Below are 15,805 nucleotides of genomic sequence, written 5' to 3'. Positions count from 1 at the left end.
TTGCTAATCATCAAACCCTTTTATAATTATTTCTATCTAGGTAAGCATATGCATATTTCTATTAAAAATAGCTTGTCTCTAGGTACTACAGAAATTGTCCTTGTTTTATGTTAATGTATTTGCCTATTTTGAAAAATTGCTGGAAGAATGACAGTGAATGTATGTGGTGACTCATTCACTCAAGAATATCTCTATTCAGGAAGCTGAGATCTGGAGGAATGAGACTTGAGGCTAACCAGGGCAGAAAAGTATGCTGGAGTCCATCTCCAAACTAATCAACAAAAAGTTAGACTGGAGGTATGGCTCCAGAGTACCAGCCAAGCAAACAAGCCAAACAAGCCAAGCAAGCATAAGGCTTTGAGTTCTAACATCCCAGTACCACCCAAACATACAAACAAATGAGTATGTCTGTGGTAGATCTGTGGTCTATGTGGCCTATGTGGAGTTTGAAATAATCAGTGAACAAATCAAGTAAGTAACAATGTCTTCCTTTATGAAGCTTGCATTTCAGTAGGGCAAGATAGAAAATAAACAATCTTGTAAGTGCATTATATAGAATATTAGTGGTTATGTTAGATAGTTTTGTAGAAAAATAGAGGAAATAAGGTTAAGAGGATCAGGAATGTGGATATGAAATTGAAAAATTAAAAAATTATTATAGTTTTAATTAATATACATTAATAGAAATTATAGTTTTCTTAGGGTGGTTAGCAATGACCTTACTGAGAAGGTAATACATAAAAAGAACAGTTTAGATTTTGAAAAAAACAGCAACTCAAGTATACTACATTTTTCCTAACTCCATAAAACCTCAGTACTTGTAGGTTGATTACTTCATAAAACATAAAGATCCTCTCATGAACTCTGCTCTGCTTTTGTTTTAGCTGGGTTTCATATTACTATTCCTCGTTCTGGCCTCCTTGTTTCTAGTTCTGACTCTCTGTAATTGATATTCCCACATTACAAAATTATTTCACAAATAAGATTGGATTGTGTAATATTCTCCCTGAAAATATCCAGTGGCTCTCTGTTATTCCTTGGCAGACCATCTTTACCCTGGGATGCTGCTCCACCCTCTTATGCCACATCTCTCTACGAGGACCATACTTCATGCACTCTGGGTTTTCATGAGTTTTAAACCTCTGTCCCCTTGCCAACATTCCCATCAGAAACACACTTTATGACAGTTTACGCTCAATAGAAATTGTACTCATTTTTCAAGACCTAGCTTGAATGCTGCCTCTTACGTGGAGCTTTCCTTATGACTTCCCAGTAAAGTCAATTGTTCTCTGTACTTTTCCATTCTCTGTGCAATGCATTGTTGGATTTTCTAAACCACTGCAAAGGGTGTTTTTTTGAAACCATATTCTTTTAAAAGTTCTGTTTATCTACAGAATGACATTCTTATTCAACATGAAAACATATCATACTTTAGTACTCTGCTTGACCCATGTCAATCTTGCTTTTCTAAATCAACCAGATTGAACAAACCACCTTTCCGTCTTTGGATCTCAGCTTCTTAATCTTCATAACACAATTTCATGAGTACTAGGTAGACATTAAATGAGACTGAGCGAGGTGATGCCTCATTATTTGAATATTTTGTATCATGGTTGGCATATAGTAGGGCATCAGCAAACGCTTTGTAAACTTGACTTTGTTTCCCAGATTACCTTTAAAAGGTGATGGAGTTTCTCCACTATGCTCCTTTTTGCTCTTCTCATTGTATGACAGCTTCATAATAGTCACCATTCTCTCTTGCTTGCTTTCCACAGCAAAGTACTTTTTCAGTTTCCCACTTCCAAAAGACTTTCACAAGTTCTCTTTATTCTTATAATTAATGTTCTATTTTTAGGACAGTTTGATCTGCACAGATAAATTGAGAATGGAAAGTACCGGGAATTCCCATAAACCTCTCTCTCCCACCAACTTATACCTTTCCCACCACCAACATGCTACATTAACATGGTACAATTGCTACAATTGATGAGCCTTCACTGTCATATCACTATCCACTGAAGTCCATAGTTTACATCACAATAGTGTTTTATGACTTGATTGATCTATGTATACTCTACAAATGTTCTATATTCTGTTTTTTTTTTTAAAAACAAAAATGTAACTCTATGGTGTGCTGTACATCCTCTCATTGTATAATCTTTGGATTTTGATAAATCAATGGTATGTGTCTGCCATTATAATACTATGCAGATAGTTTCTCTGTACTAAAGACCCCTAGTGCTCAATCTATCTTCTTCCAAAACCCCAGGAAAGCCTGGCGCCGGTGGCTCACGCCTGTAATCCTAGCTACTCAGGAGGCTGAGATCTGAGAATCGCGGTTCAAAGCCAGCCCGGGCAGGAAAGACCGTGAGACTCCTATCTCCAATAAACCACTAGAAAACCGGAAGTGGTGCTGTAGCTCAAGTGGTAGAGTGCTCGCCTTGAGTTGAAGAGCTGAGGGACAGCGTCCAGGCCCAGAGTTCAAGCCCCACGACCGACAAAGAACAAAACAAAACAAAAAAAACAAACAAACAGGAAACCAGTGATCATTCAGCTTTCTCTATAGTTGAGCATTTCTAGAATGAATGTCATCATACAGGATGTGACCCTTTCAGAGAGACTTCTTTCACTTAAAAACATCTATTTAAGAGCTGGGAAGGTGGCTCAGTGGTACAGCACTTGCCTTGCATGCCTGAGGCCCTGGGTTCGATTCCTCAGCACCACATAAGCAAAAAGAAAAAAGCCGGAAGTGGCGCTGTGGCTCAATTGGTAGAGCGCTAGCCTTGAGCTGAATAGCTGAGGGACAGCGCCCAGGCCCAGAGTTCAGGCCCCACAACCGAACCGAAAAATAAATAAATAAAAATAAATAAATAAAAACATCTATTTCATATTCCTGTAAGGGGTTGGGAATGAGACTCTGTGGTAAAGTGTTTGCCTAGCATGCATGAGGGCTTTGGGTTCAACTCCTCAGTAGTACACACAAAAAATAAATAAAATTAAAAGAGACAATAATAAAACAAGATTCCTCTAAGTTTTTTCTTTCAGTAGTTTTTTATATTAAATGGAATTTCATTGTGTAATATAGTTTTTTGTTTTAAAGACTGTCTTTTCCTAAGTTTGAGCCCTAGCTAGGGGCTGGTTAGTTGTTCATTAGTAGCTAAGCCCACTCTCTCAACCATCTTTCTTTTTTACAGTTTTCCTATACTAGACTATTTTGTACTGACTCTAATTACCCCAATATCAGGTTCCAGACAACCAGACTCAATCTGTATGACCCAGAATGCTCTGAAATTATTTAAACAACACATTCCATGACTACTTACATTATCCTTCCCTGTGAAAACCACAGGTACTTGCCCACAGCTCCTTCTCTCCTGACTGTAAGTGACACCAGTACTTCTCCTGAGAGGCCCTACCTGGTGTGCTCTTTCTTGCCAAGGAACCATGAGTATAACAAGTGGTGAAAGTCTTTCTGTTTTCTTTCTTGATTTGTGTCTGGCCTTGCCATATCTCATCTATGAATTATCTGGGTGTATCATAGTTTGTCTTATCTAGATGTTCCATTGCTTGTTTTTCCACTTAACTGTCGAAAATTAGATACTGCATCTAAGTTTTGTCACTTATGGATAAAACTAATATAATCATGCATGTGCAAGTTTTTGTATGCAAATAATTTTTCAAGCCTGGGCAAATTCCAAGGACTACAATTGCTCGATCTTATGATAAGGATGTTTTTAAAAAATCACTGAAATGTTTTCTAATTTTACCATGGGCATTCCCATCAGCAATGGATGAGAGTTTTTATTTCTTTACAAACTTGACAGTATTTGGTATTTTCAGTGTTTGGGATTTTAGCTATTCTAATAGGCATGCAGTGAGTGTCATGGTTTGGACATTGAATGTACACCAATGGCCCATGTGTTAGGCCTTGGTCTCTTGGGTAGTGCTGCTGAGAAGTAATGGGACCTTTGTGTGGTGGGACTGAGTGAGAGGTATTTATGTCATTGAAGGTATGCTCTGGAAAGGTGGTTCTCATGAAATTCCTTTGTGTTTCACTCAAGAAGTTTGTTATAAAAACTACTTGCCCCTACCCACTCTTTCTCAGCTCCTAGTTTGTTACACAATCACTTGGTTGTTTCTGATTAACTCCTTTGACAGACCTCCTTCCTATGCCTTGTGGGACCCTCCTTGTGTCTTGAAGAAGCCTTTGCTGAGTATATTCCTTGTTGCCTGGACTTTGAATATACCTTTTATATTTATGTGTTTGCTGTCTTGGTATTTTGTTACGGTAATGCAAAGCTGACTAATTCATCTTAACATGCAATTCCAAAATGGTATTTTATTGAGTGCCTTTTTGATTCTTTTTCTTAAATATATTTTTTATTGTACAGATACTGTACAGAGGGGTTACAGTTACATGAGCAAGGTAATGAGTCAATTTCCTATTAAGCATTGTTACACCCTCCTTTATTTTCCCCCTACCATCCCTTTCCTCCCCACTTCCCCAACTCCTCCCATCCCTTTTCTCCACCCCCCCCAACTCTATGATGAAAACGTTATTCCCTGAAAAAGGGAATTAAAGCAGAACTAAGAAAGTAGAAAAACTTCCATGCTCCTGGATCGGGAGGATTAACATCATGAAAATGGCAATACTGCTAAAAGCTATCTAATATTTCAATGCGATACCTATTAATATCCCAACTTCATTCTTCAAGGAAATAGAAGAAGCAATCCAAAAATTCATATGGAGCAATAAAAGACCCTGAATAGCAAAAACGATCCTCAACAGAAAGAACAGTGCTGGAGGAATATCAATACCAAACTTCAAACTCTACTACAAAGCCATAGTAATCAAAACAACTGGCCTTTTCAATTCTTATTTTCTATCTGTGTATTTTGGGGGAGGTGTTCATTCAATTCTTTTGTCCATTTTAATTGGATTAATCTTTTTCTTTTCTCTTCTCTTTTTTTATTCTTTTGGGTTTTTTGAGACAGGATCTCATTGTGTAACTCAGGCTAGTCTTGAACTTACAATCTTCCTGTCTTAGCCTCCTGAGTGCTGAGATTAAAGACATTCACCATTACACTGGCTTGAGTTTTTAATTTTCTTTTTTTAAATTAATACTTTTTTTTATTGTCAAAGTACCATACAGAGAGGTTACAGTTACATGAGCAAGATAATGAATACATTTCTTATCAAGCATTGTTGCCTCCTCCTTTGTTTCCCCTTACCATCTCTGCCCTCCCATCTCCCCCCCACCATGCCAAAGTTGTAATTTTCTTATTATTGATTTTAAAAAGCTTCTCATGTATTTGGGAAACTGTCAATTATGTCTTTTATACATGTATTCTTTTCCAACTGCTTTCTGGTTGTCAGTGATTAATTGTTGTACTCTTATAATGGGTGGTATGCTGTAGCCATTTAAGTTTATATCAAAGGATATCTTTATAAATATTTATTAAGGAAGCAAATGGAAGTCTACTAACTTTTAAGCCTCTATTGATGTCTTCCAGATGACAATCAATCAGTCAAATACTTAGTCACTTTGTAGGTTTTTAGACAGGTGTGATCTCACACCTGTAAGTCTGGTACTGTAGGACTATCTGGCTAGCCCTTTAAGAAGACAAAGAAGATGGCTTCTTCCTAAGTGATTGATTTGAAATGGCCAGCAAGACTTAAGTCCTTGAATAAAAATATCACTTCTACCATCTATCCCATCTATCCTCCCATGCCACATTAGATATTTATTCATTTGACTCTAGAAAACATTTAATCTTTAAGATGTACCAGGAAAATTCACCATGGAGTGAAGAGGTAGTTATAGATTAAATGTTCATCCATTCATTTGTGTAATATTTCATTTTCTTATTTACCAAATGTATATTGGGTCCCTGTTCTGTGATAAGTATTATACTGGATCCTAGGTAAAAAAAAAAAAAGATGAATAGACTATAACTCATGCCAAAAGTAGCCCAGGGCTGGTGACATGTGTACACCAGTGTCCATGATTCAGTGTAATTTCTGCTATTTCAAGGGTGAGAAGAGAGTAAAGGAGGAGTATGGGGGCAGCAGGAGCCACAGAAGGCTTGAAAGGGAGCTGGCCATGTGCCACACCTTCATTTCCTCTTCTGAGCAATTTTCCACAAAGGTTTTTAGGGGATTGAGCAGAGTGGCATCTTCAGGACACACTGAGAGGGAGCCTCTAGGGTTCCTCCAACAAGGTGTCTGTGACAATGGGCTGCTGTTCAGCCTGAAGTGCTGGGGCCTGAGTGGTGTGAAAAGGATTGCACTGCTGGAAAGTTCTCCTGTGTCAGGAATCAAAGCTCAAGCACAGGAAGAAAGTATCTGGTTAAGGATACAGCATTTCTGGACCAAGTAAGTGAATATATGAAAATAATGGAAGGCAGATTTTTCATTGCCAGATAAGGTAATTCCACAGATGGAAATGAGAAAACAAGAATGAGCTCTGTAGTGTTGTATTAGAATTACAGTTATCAGTGTATATTCATCATTTCTCTCTCTGTCTCTCTGTCTCTGTCTCTCTTTCTGTCTCTCTCTCTCTCTGTCTCTGTCTCTCTCTCTGTGTGTCCCTGTGTGTCAGATCTGTGTCTGCCTAGTATGTCATGATCAGAGTGAAGGAGGCCCACTCATCTCATGGCACCCAGGACAGAAAGAGAGAGGTGGGCATAGGGGGAGAGGAAAGGGTAGAGTAACAACATATTCTTCAAAGGCATTCCCCAATGATCTAACCTCCTTGCACTAGGCCGTAAAGATTCCACCACATCCCACTTCCCAACAGGACCATAAGTTGTCACAAAGCCTTTGACACATGGGCTTTTGGGTAGAATTCAAGATCTTAACACTATCATAACAGTTTCCACTGATACGCTTACTGGTACATGCTTATGTCTATCTATAGTAATTTTTCTCCCCTTATCTTTTGGTTCTTTAAGTCATGTCAAGAGAGTTACACATACATGCCTTACATACCTTAATCAATTTCTTTTGTTGGACACCTTCCAAAGGAAAGAGATTTATTTTGGTCATAGTTGTTGAGGTCCAAGAGCATGGGGCCACTCCTCTGCTTGTCTTCTGAGGAGGGCCTCATGCTGTGGAAAAGCAGAAGATGAGATGCACGTGGAAGAGTACATGTATGACCTACAACCAAAGAGAGTACTAAGTTTCTCTGAAGACACCTACTCCCACAGAAACCAACCCAATCTCACCAGTGCAAGGACTCAGTCCTGCAAGTAAAACATAAAGGGCCAACAAACCTCTCATTACCATTGCCTTAGGAATTAAATCTCCATAGGAGTTTTGATGAGGTTAAACCACATCCGAACCACAGAAATATCATATGAAGAACTGTTTTCCCTAAAATACTTGAGTAATTTGCCATTCTCTAAATGCTGCAGTATATGTAATTTATAGATAAAGGTAAGTATGTTGTAATATAAATTTTTTTCCTATACTATTAAGTACAATCATCAAAATTAGGAAATGCACATGGGTATGTTATAACCAGGTAAACTATAGGTTCCATTCAAGTTTCCTGTTTTTCCAAAATATTTTATTGTAGAAACGTCCATCCAATTCAGGTTGGCCCATTGTAACAATGAGACATACAAGACACCATGTTGAAAAACGAACTTTACAATTTAGGCGGGGGGTGGGGGAGTGTAGTTGTGGAAGTGGGAGGGAAAGGATGGTAGGGGAAAAACAAAGGAGGAGGCAACAATGCTTGATGGACTCATTACCTTGCTCATGTAACTGTAACCCATTTGTACCGTATTTTTATAATAAAAATATATTTAAAAAATCCATCTGAGGATCCTGTGGTACACTTTGTTGTCATAGTCTCATTCACTGTAGAACGTTTTCTCCATTTCAACACTTTTGAATAATGAAGGTTAGTTTTTATTAAATGGACATTGTTTTGTGTTTGCCTGTTGTGTCTCCGTGATTAGAGTCAACTTCTTAAGCTTATTCAGAAGTGATACTACTCTGTGGGACTTAATGTATCTCCCCATGCAGCATGGTATGTTCCCAATTTCTGAGGAGGTTAACATTGATTAGTTAGCTAGAGTGATTTCTGTCAATGTTCTGCAGTGGACAATTCCTGTTTTTCCTTTTGTAATTATTAAGTAGTTAGATGGGAACCTTTCAGCCTATGTATCTTTCTCATTCCTCATTTAACTTTCAATGTGTTTACTCAGTTATTTGTAACAATGAATAGATTTATTTTAAAACTCATAATCTACTATTAATTTTAATCATCCTAATATTCCAAATGATCCCAAATTGACCAATGGAAGCTCCTTACAGCTGCATTCTGGGTCCTTTGGCATATTCTTATCACTGTTTGAGCACTTCATGGTTTTCTACAACAGGGCTGTGCAGGCTCATCTTGTGATTGCCCTGCCCCAGTTATTGAGTTAGACAGAGATTTGAGTTTGTTGTACTCCTTACAAGTGGCTTGTCATTACTCTCAAGGATACTCCATTCAGAACTGAAAAACACTCTTCTGTCTTTCACTCTGTCTCTGTTTCTATTGCTCACACACACACACACATGCACACATGTACACCACCATATACACATATACACTAACACACATATAACCTATACACTTCCAGAGAGACCTGGACTGAAAGCTCTGAAATCAGGAGCCAAGATCCCAGTTAACTTCTTTTATCTCAGGTATTTGTTATAGCAACAGCAAGTATACTATCACAGGGTGCATCTTTGATATATCTTACAGAATAGAGCTATGTGAAACACACTAGAGGTTGTCTACAATGGCTCTAGGTGGCATGGTGATTTTAAATGTGGAGTCCAGGCCCTACTTTATAATTAACAGTAAAAGCACCTGCATTCTCTGGATGGCTAAAATAAAAAGTGGATGTGGCTGTTTTCTAGCTTTAAAATTCAACACTGAATTCATCTTATAATATATTATAGTCTACCACCAGCTTTGTGGGCGGATTTCTTTCTTTCTTTTTTTTTTTTTTTTGCAGAGTTCTCCACATCAATCTTCCCCAGGGAGGTCTATGACTAGTGTCAGAGCTGCCTGGTTTGGCAGTTTGGCCACCTTGGCCTGATTTAATCCTCCTCAGGCAGGCAGGATTAGTGTCTTATACACAGAGCTCTGGAAAGAGAGCACACCCTTGTCTTAATAGTTCAAGATAAATCCATGCTGTCTTCTGTCCTGTATAATTCCAGCAGCGTGACTTGAAGCTCAATTGGGAAATTGCCATAGAGAACATTCCCTTGGAAGCCCTCCAAATGTTAATTCTGGAGATGATGATGGAGCCAGGAGGTGATGAGCCAGAGGGGTAAAAGTGGATCATGATGAGATTCTCTCATCTCTCCACACCCAAGCCTGTCTGAGTTTGAGAACACATCAAGAAACGAGCAATTTCCACATAAGAACAAGCCAATCACACATAAAATATATTCATTCCAGTTGATATTTGGCCAATGAAAATTAATATACTATAGTGTTTGAAAACTCTCTATACTTAATAATAACCAGACTGAAGAGAATCAAAACAAGATGCAAAACTACTGAAAGATGAAGGACCAAAATTCATAGATCATTTGCCAATTCCAAAGGCAATAGATTTTCATATATAATTTAGTTTGTAGAGACTTCTTACAATATTTGTTATTGAGAATATGATATCCCAGGTGTGGATGACTCGTGCCTGTAATCTTAGTTACTGAGGAGGCTGAGATCTGAAGACTGAGGTTCAAAACCGGCCCGGGTGGAAAAACCTCCAAGACTCTTACCTCCAATTAACCAGCAAACATCTGGACTTGGAGGTGTGGCTCAAGTGGTGGAGAACAAAGTAGCTTTGAGTGATAAAGCCAAATGAGAGGAAAGGCCCTGAGTTCAAACCTCTCTTTTTTGCAAAAGAAACAAAAACACGATGATGTGATTATAGAATTTAGAAAATTATTTGCCCATTTCCCATGGATACTGGCATATATTTGATGCTTGGTTGTTCATTCTTCTGTGACTATGACACTCACAGAGGTGGACTCATGCAACTATTTTTAAAATATTGTACAATTTGGATTTTCCAGTAGAATTTTAAACCAGGTAGAGATAAAATAAATTAATCTTTCCCAAATAAATTAGAATTTACAGTCTGAAAGGTCTTTTTTGCATGAGAGGGTGTTGTTTCTTCCTCCTCAAACACACACACCCTTTTTAGCACCAGGTAAGATAGTTTTGGCAGGAGATTCCTCCTTTACATCCACCCTCCAATCCAGCAGGCAGGTACAGAGCACCATAAACTAGAATGATGCTTCCTTATGTGTGCACTGAGACTTCTCTGCTGCAGCTCAATGCTGCCACAGGGATGATGGCTTGCTTATAAAACTTGGGTAATGGATAGCTAAGATTTATTTTCACATTTATTTAGGACAATCTTCTCCTTGTCACTCTGCCAACACCATCAGTTCAACTTGATGTTGCATAAAAAAGCACAAGCTTTGGAGAAAGGGAAGGAAAAAAAATGCTTAGACTTCAATGTCTGCTTTGCCACTCATCAATTGCATGACCTTGGGTAGTTATTGAACATAGCTGATTCTCATTTTCCAATCAGGGACATTGTTCCAGTAAAACAAGATCACATTTGTACAGAGCCTGGCATCTAGTAGGCCTGAAATGCTAATTTTCTGTAGATCCAATTTGCTTTCACTCACCTCAGTCTTCTTGTTTGTAGCCAACCATTTATTCTTTCCTCTGTGCTGACTGTAACCTGAGGCTAATCAATAATCACTGCGCAGTTGGACCAGTTCTCTGGTGCTGTTATTTGGGCAGGTTTTTTTTTTTTTTAATCATATAGGGCAAGTAGGATTTGGGGATTTTATGAGTGCCCTGGGCTGCCTTCTGCCTGTCCAGAACAGAAATGTTATCTTGTCCGATGATGATGTCAATAGAAACATGTATAATACTGAAGGTCATATATCTGATTTAAGTTTTATCTGTGTACAATTCATGTAGTCCTGTTGTATGTATTTTCCTCTGGGGCAGGTTCAAATTTACCTTGTTCAATTTCTGTGGGTGTAGAGGACAGAGATGTGAACAATTAATGCGATTAACATGCAGAACCATGGTCACCTTTAATTCACAGGGGGCTGCTACCTATCATTAGTTATTACCATCTACTTCAAAAAAATTTTATTTTATTGTCAAGATGCTGTACAGAGGGGTTACAGTTGCATGAGTAAGGCACATTTCTTGTTGAGCATTGTTACCCAGTCCATTGTTGCTCTCCCACTATCCCTTCCCTTTCTGCCCCTCCTCTCTCCCCCAAAGTTGAAAAGTTAATTTCTGAGTTGTGGCAATGGGTCATCCTTTGTACTTCTTTCAGCATTTTGTTATTTCCCTTTCCTTCCCCAAATCAGATAAATGTATATACAAGATGGAGGGTACCAGAATCAAAGACAGAGATTGCCAGGGATAAATCAATGGAAAAAGAAAAATGAAATAAAAAAAGAAGAAAGACTTAGGTACAGTACATTGTCAAAATCAAGGCTGACATCTGAAAAAAACACTTGTTGTTTCCATGTCTTGGAGTTCATTTCAATTAGCATCATTTTGTATGGTCATATGTACACAGCTATCGAGCTATTCTAATTCTCTGCCAGGACTATTCTAGGCATATACTAACTATTACAAATGAGGGAAACCATAAAGTCTATGTTTCTTTGGGCCTGGCTTATTTCACTTATTATGATTTTTTCCAAGTCTTTCCATTTCCTTACGAAAGGGGCTATGCCATTCTTGCTGATAGAAGCATAAAATTCCATTGTGTATATATACCACATTTTCTTGATCCCTTGATATAATAACAATATTTAAATATTTATTTAATAAAACATGTCAGATAAAATATGGCACCTGCTAGCCAGTGCTTTCTTCTATCACCTAGAATAAAAATTAGGCTCATATACCTCATGGCCTGTGACTCTGTAGCATAATCTACCTACTTTTCAACCTCACCCCCTCATTCTCTTCTGTTTTTCTCTCTACTCCAATTTCACCAATTCTCTACTCTTTCTCACTTTGCGCAATTGCAAGTCCCACTTCAGGATGTTTTGTGTATGTTATTTCTAATTTCAGAATACTCATCTCCTCAAGAGTCCAAGAGACTCTTATCTTCTGTTGATTAGCAAAATATCAAATTGGAGGCATGGCTCAAGTGATAGAGTACCATCAGTGAGCAAAATCTGAACAAAATCTGAGCCTTGTTACTGGCATCCACACACACACACACACACACACATCCACACAAGCATGCACACACACACACATATCAGTATGTTCTTATAGCTTTTAGGATCCCTGGAAGGAAGAGACTTTCACTGGCAGCATCCTCCATGAGCAAAATAAGGCCTAACACAAGAAAGACCTCAGAAAATGATGACTGGTTGGAAAAAATACATTAATTTAAAATTAGCCCCGAGATCATAATGCAGTTTGATAAGGAAAGGACTGGGAAACCACTTTTGCTTGGAAAACATTGCGATGCTATGTCTCCGTAATAAGAACAAGAACAGCAATGTAATAGCTTTAATATATCGAACATTATACTGCCTTGCTCAGTAGGAACCTATAAATTGTTTGTGATCATTCATGAGCTGATAATTTTATCACTTTGGTCTATGGAAAAATGTGCACTAGTATGTTATAAGGTTATTACAAAGGAAATGTGCTGTTTTGAACTACTGTGCAAAGATAGCATACTAAGAAAATTGTACTCTCAATTACTGATGTACAAAGAACATGGTATCACTAGAGGCTCTTCTACAATTTCAATCCTTTCCTTGGAACATCCCCTAACACTACCCATGCCTCCAATCTCTCAGCAAACTAGTGTAGACAAAGCCTCCCAAAATGGAGTATTCAGCTTCTAAAACTCAGGTGCTATCTTCAGACAAGTCTGTCTCATCTGTGTGCTCATGAAGCCTATGAGCGTCAAGTTCCTTCTCCCTAAAATAGTAATAATGATAGCGGGTACAACATAGATAGGTACTATTTAAGGTATCAGTGAAATCATACACATGTGATTATTCAACAATTGTTATCATAGAAAGAAGGTCTAACTCTTTGGAACTTAAGAAACTTGAGAAAGGTAGTTCTTACCGTCTCAAAATGTTCTTTTCTAACACGAGAAAATGAATTTTCATATATACATGTATATATGTATGCATATATATCCATGTACATATATGTAGACATACATATATACATATAATTTCCATATATAACTGTCTCTCTATATAGATATCTATATTGTACAAACCTATATTGTACAAACCTATATTTGTACTAATTTCCATATCTATACATAGATATCTATATACAGAGAAAGACAGGTATATGAAAATTAGTACAAATTTGCCAATACATAAATTTGAATTGATCTCTGCTCTCTGCTCTATAAAATCCCTTTTGAAAAATAAGGTGCAATGGTTCTTATAATTTTCATTGTGTTTAGCTACATAATTCCACCATCAGGTCTCAACCCTTGGTAAGAATGAGTCTGCAGTATTTGTTAGAATGCGTCTGCAGTATTTGTTTTATTATACCATACATTTTGTTTATCTTTTTTTTTGGTTTTAGGGAAGTTTGCACCAATTGCTTTGCAGAAAAATCTTCCGCTGCTTCTTGAGTGTTGTTAGAGGAGTGGTTCCACGTGCAGGCATAGTGACTGGCTTGCATGGGGACAGATCCAAGTGTCACTCAGAAGGAGATATTATGAGCTCATGTCTCTCTCATAACCCATGGCTATTTTATAACTAGGATTTTTCTCCCCTTTAGTTATGCTGATTATCAGAAACATGGTTGGTTGATCTCATCTAAATGTGAGAGCAATTTTATTAGCATTTCTTTTACTGAGAATGGGCTTTTATTTGGAAGCAAAATACATAATATTTCATATGATCATTCATGTGTTAGAGTGCATATTAGATGCTGGAAATGATCCACAGAGATTCCAAAAAGAAGTAAAGGAATCCAGTGGCATATCCCTGAAATGATCTTGAGTCAACTATTGGAGGCAAAAATTGTTCAAAACAACTCTCTCTCTCTCCACGGTAAATTTTATAGTTGTATGGAAATGTTTTACACACATATACACATATATATACACATATATGTATATATACATATATGTCTATATGTATATACATACATATGTATATCTACACATGTATGTATATACACACATATATACATATATGTATATATACATATATACATACACACATATATGTATGTATATATACATATATGTGTATATGTAAAACATTTCCATATATACTATGTATATATACATATATATGTATGTATACATATGTGTGTATGTATATATATGAAATTTCATACTTGTATGGAAATGTTTTACACACACATCTATATATAGACATTGTGTGTGTGTGTGTGTGTGTGTGTGCATACACACACCTGTGTGTTTGTCGGAAACTTGGGGAAGGACCCCAGGTTAAGTTGAGCAAACAAGAAACAGAGAGCAGAAATCTTTTCTTTTACCTTGCATGTCTTCATTCATAACAAAATAAACTTCTCTAAATTACAAATCAGCTATTTGCCATGTTGGAGTGAGAATGCCTGGGCTGTAATTTTTTCCAGCAGGAAAGTAGGAAATGAGTCATAAAACATTAATACTGCCTTAAAAATAACTTAGAACAGTATGATTCCCAAAAAGAACTAGAGGCGATCACCAGGGGGAAGGAAGCTCCATCTTGAGAGGAGAAATTTCATTAGAGAGGACTTGCCCTTTCCCATGGAGAGCTCTGAGGCTGACTTCTTAAAGCTGGGAGGTCTGTGTTACACTGAGTGGGATCCTGATTCCTTCATACATCTGAGGATCACTTCTGCCCTGAAACAGAAGTAACTAAAAAAAAATCAGGTGTTCTTCCCACTCTACACAAAATTGCTCTCACATGTCATCAAGACTCCTTGAGTTGTTTTCAAGTTCCCACAAGTATCCTACAGTGTGGACTTCATTAAATTGGACATGTGTAAACTTTGGTGGACTTGGGTAGAAATAGGCATTAGTGGCTAGTGCCCAGCTTCAGCAGTGAGACAAACCTGGGTTAATATTCTGACTTTCTTAGCTGTGACTTTAATAACTTATGTATAAGCTCCCATGTTGCTCTCTCTTCTATAAAACTAGGACAGTACAACCTACTTGTAATGTAAATTTGAGAATTAAATGAAATGAAAGCACAAGTGTTTGTGATTAAAAAAATAAAGACACCTTTTTAAAAAATATAAATCACTTTAAGCCCTTGTATTATTGATTACAGGAAGTCTAATTTTTTGTAGAATCCCTCTTCTCCAAGTTATTTTTGGGAAGATCAGAGAAAATGCTTATAAATTATACAAGTTAAGCCCAGTAGTCATTATTTCTCTGCATGATTTCTACTCCAGAATTCTTGTGTAACCTTATGCCCTTGTATAGCTCTCTTATTGTGAATAAGAATGAAGCTATGACTGGTCCATTGAGTACCCATGGGTGAATCATCAAAAATTGCCCTCTCTAGATAGATCTAGTCTGTGATGAGTAGACTGGTCCTTTGAATGAATTAGAAAACAATGTCTGCTTTGTCCTAGAGAACTCAGTCCCATTATGGGATCCATGGTTAGTTGAGGGAAGTTCAGGGTGGATTTGAGTCCCTTACCCCTCTCAGTCACCCAGATAACTTAGGGCATTACAAACAATACACTGAGAGTGATAATCCTGGGTAGTCCTTGTATTCATTTAA

At 37.5% G+C, this 15,805-nt stretch overlaps 1 long non-coding RNA gene across 1 annotated transcript in view; it reads right to left on the bottom strand.

Annotated features, from left to right (window-relative positions):
* Positions 1–1,971, bottom strand: part of LOC138817008 (uncharacterized) — a 36,026-nt gene extending 34,055 nt beyond the window's left edge. Inside the window, exon 1 of the long non-coding RNA XR_011368749.1 lies at positions 1,674–1,971. This is a non-coding gene — a long non-coding RNA (uncharacterized lncRNA). The remainder of the gene's footprint in view (positions 1–1,673) is intronic.
* Between the last annotated feature and the right edge of the window lie 13,834 nt (positions 1,972–15,805).

The sequence above is a fragment of the Dipodomys merriami genome, unplaced genomic scaffold (assembly GCF_024711535.1).
Source record: "Dipodomys merriami isolate MVZ:Mamm:240054 unplaced genomic scaffold, mDipMer1.0.p SCAF_7, whole genome shotgun sequence".
NCBI lineage: Eukaryota > Metazoa > Chordata > Mammalia > Rodentia > Heteromyidae > Dipodomys > Dipodomys merriami.
Note: the sequence above shows the minus strand (reverse complement) of the source record. Positions and strands in the feature narration are given on the sequence as shown.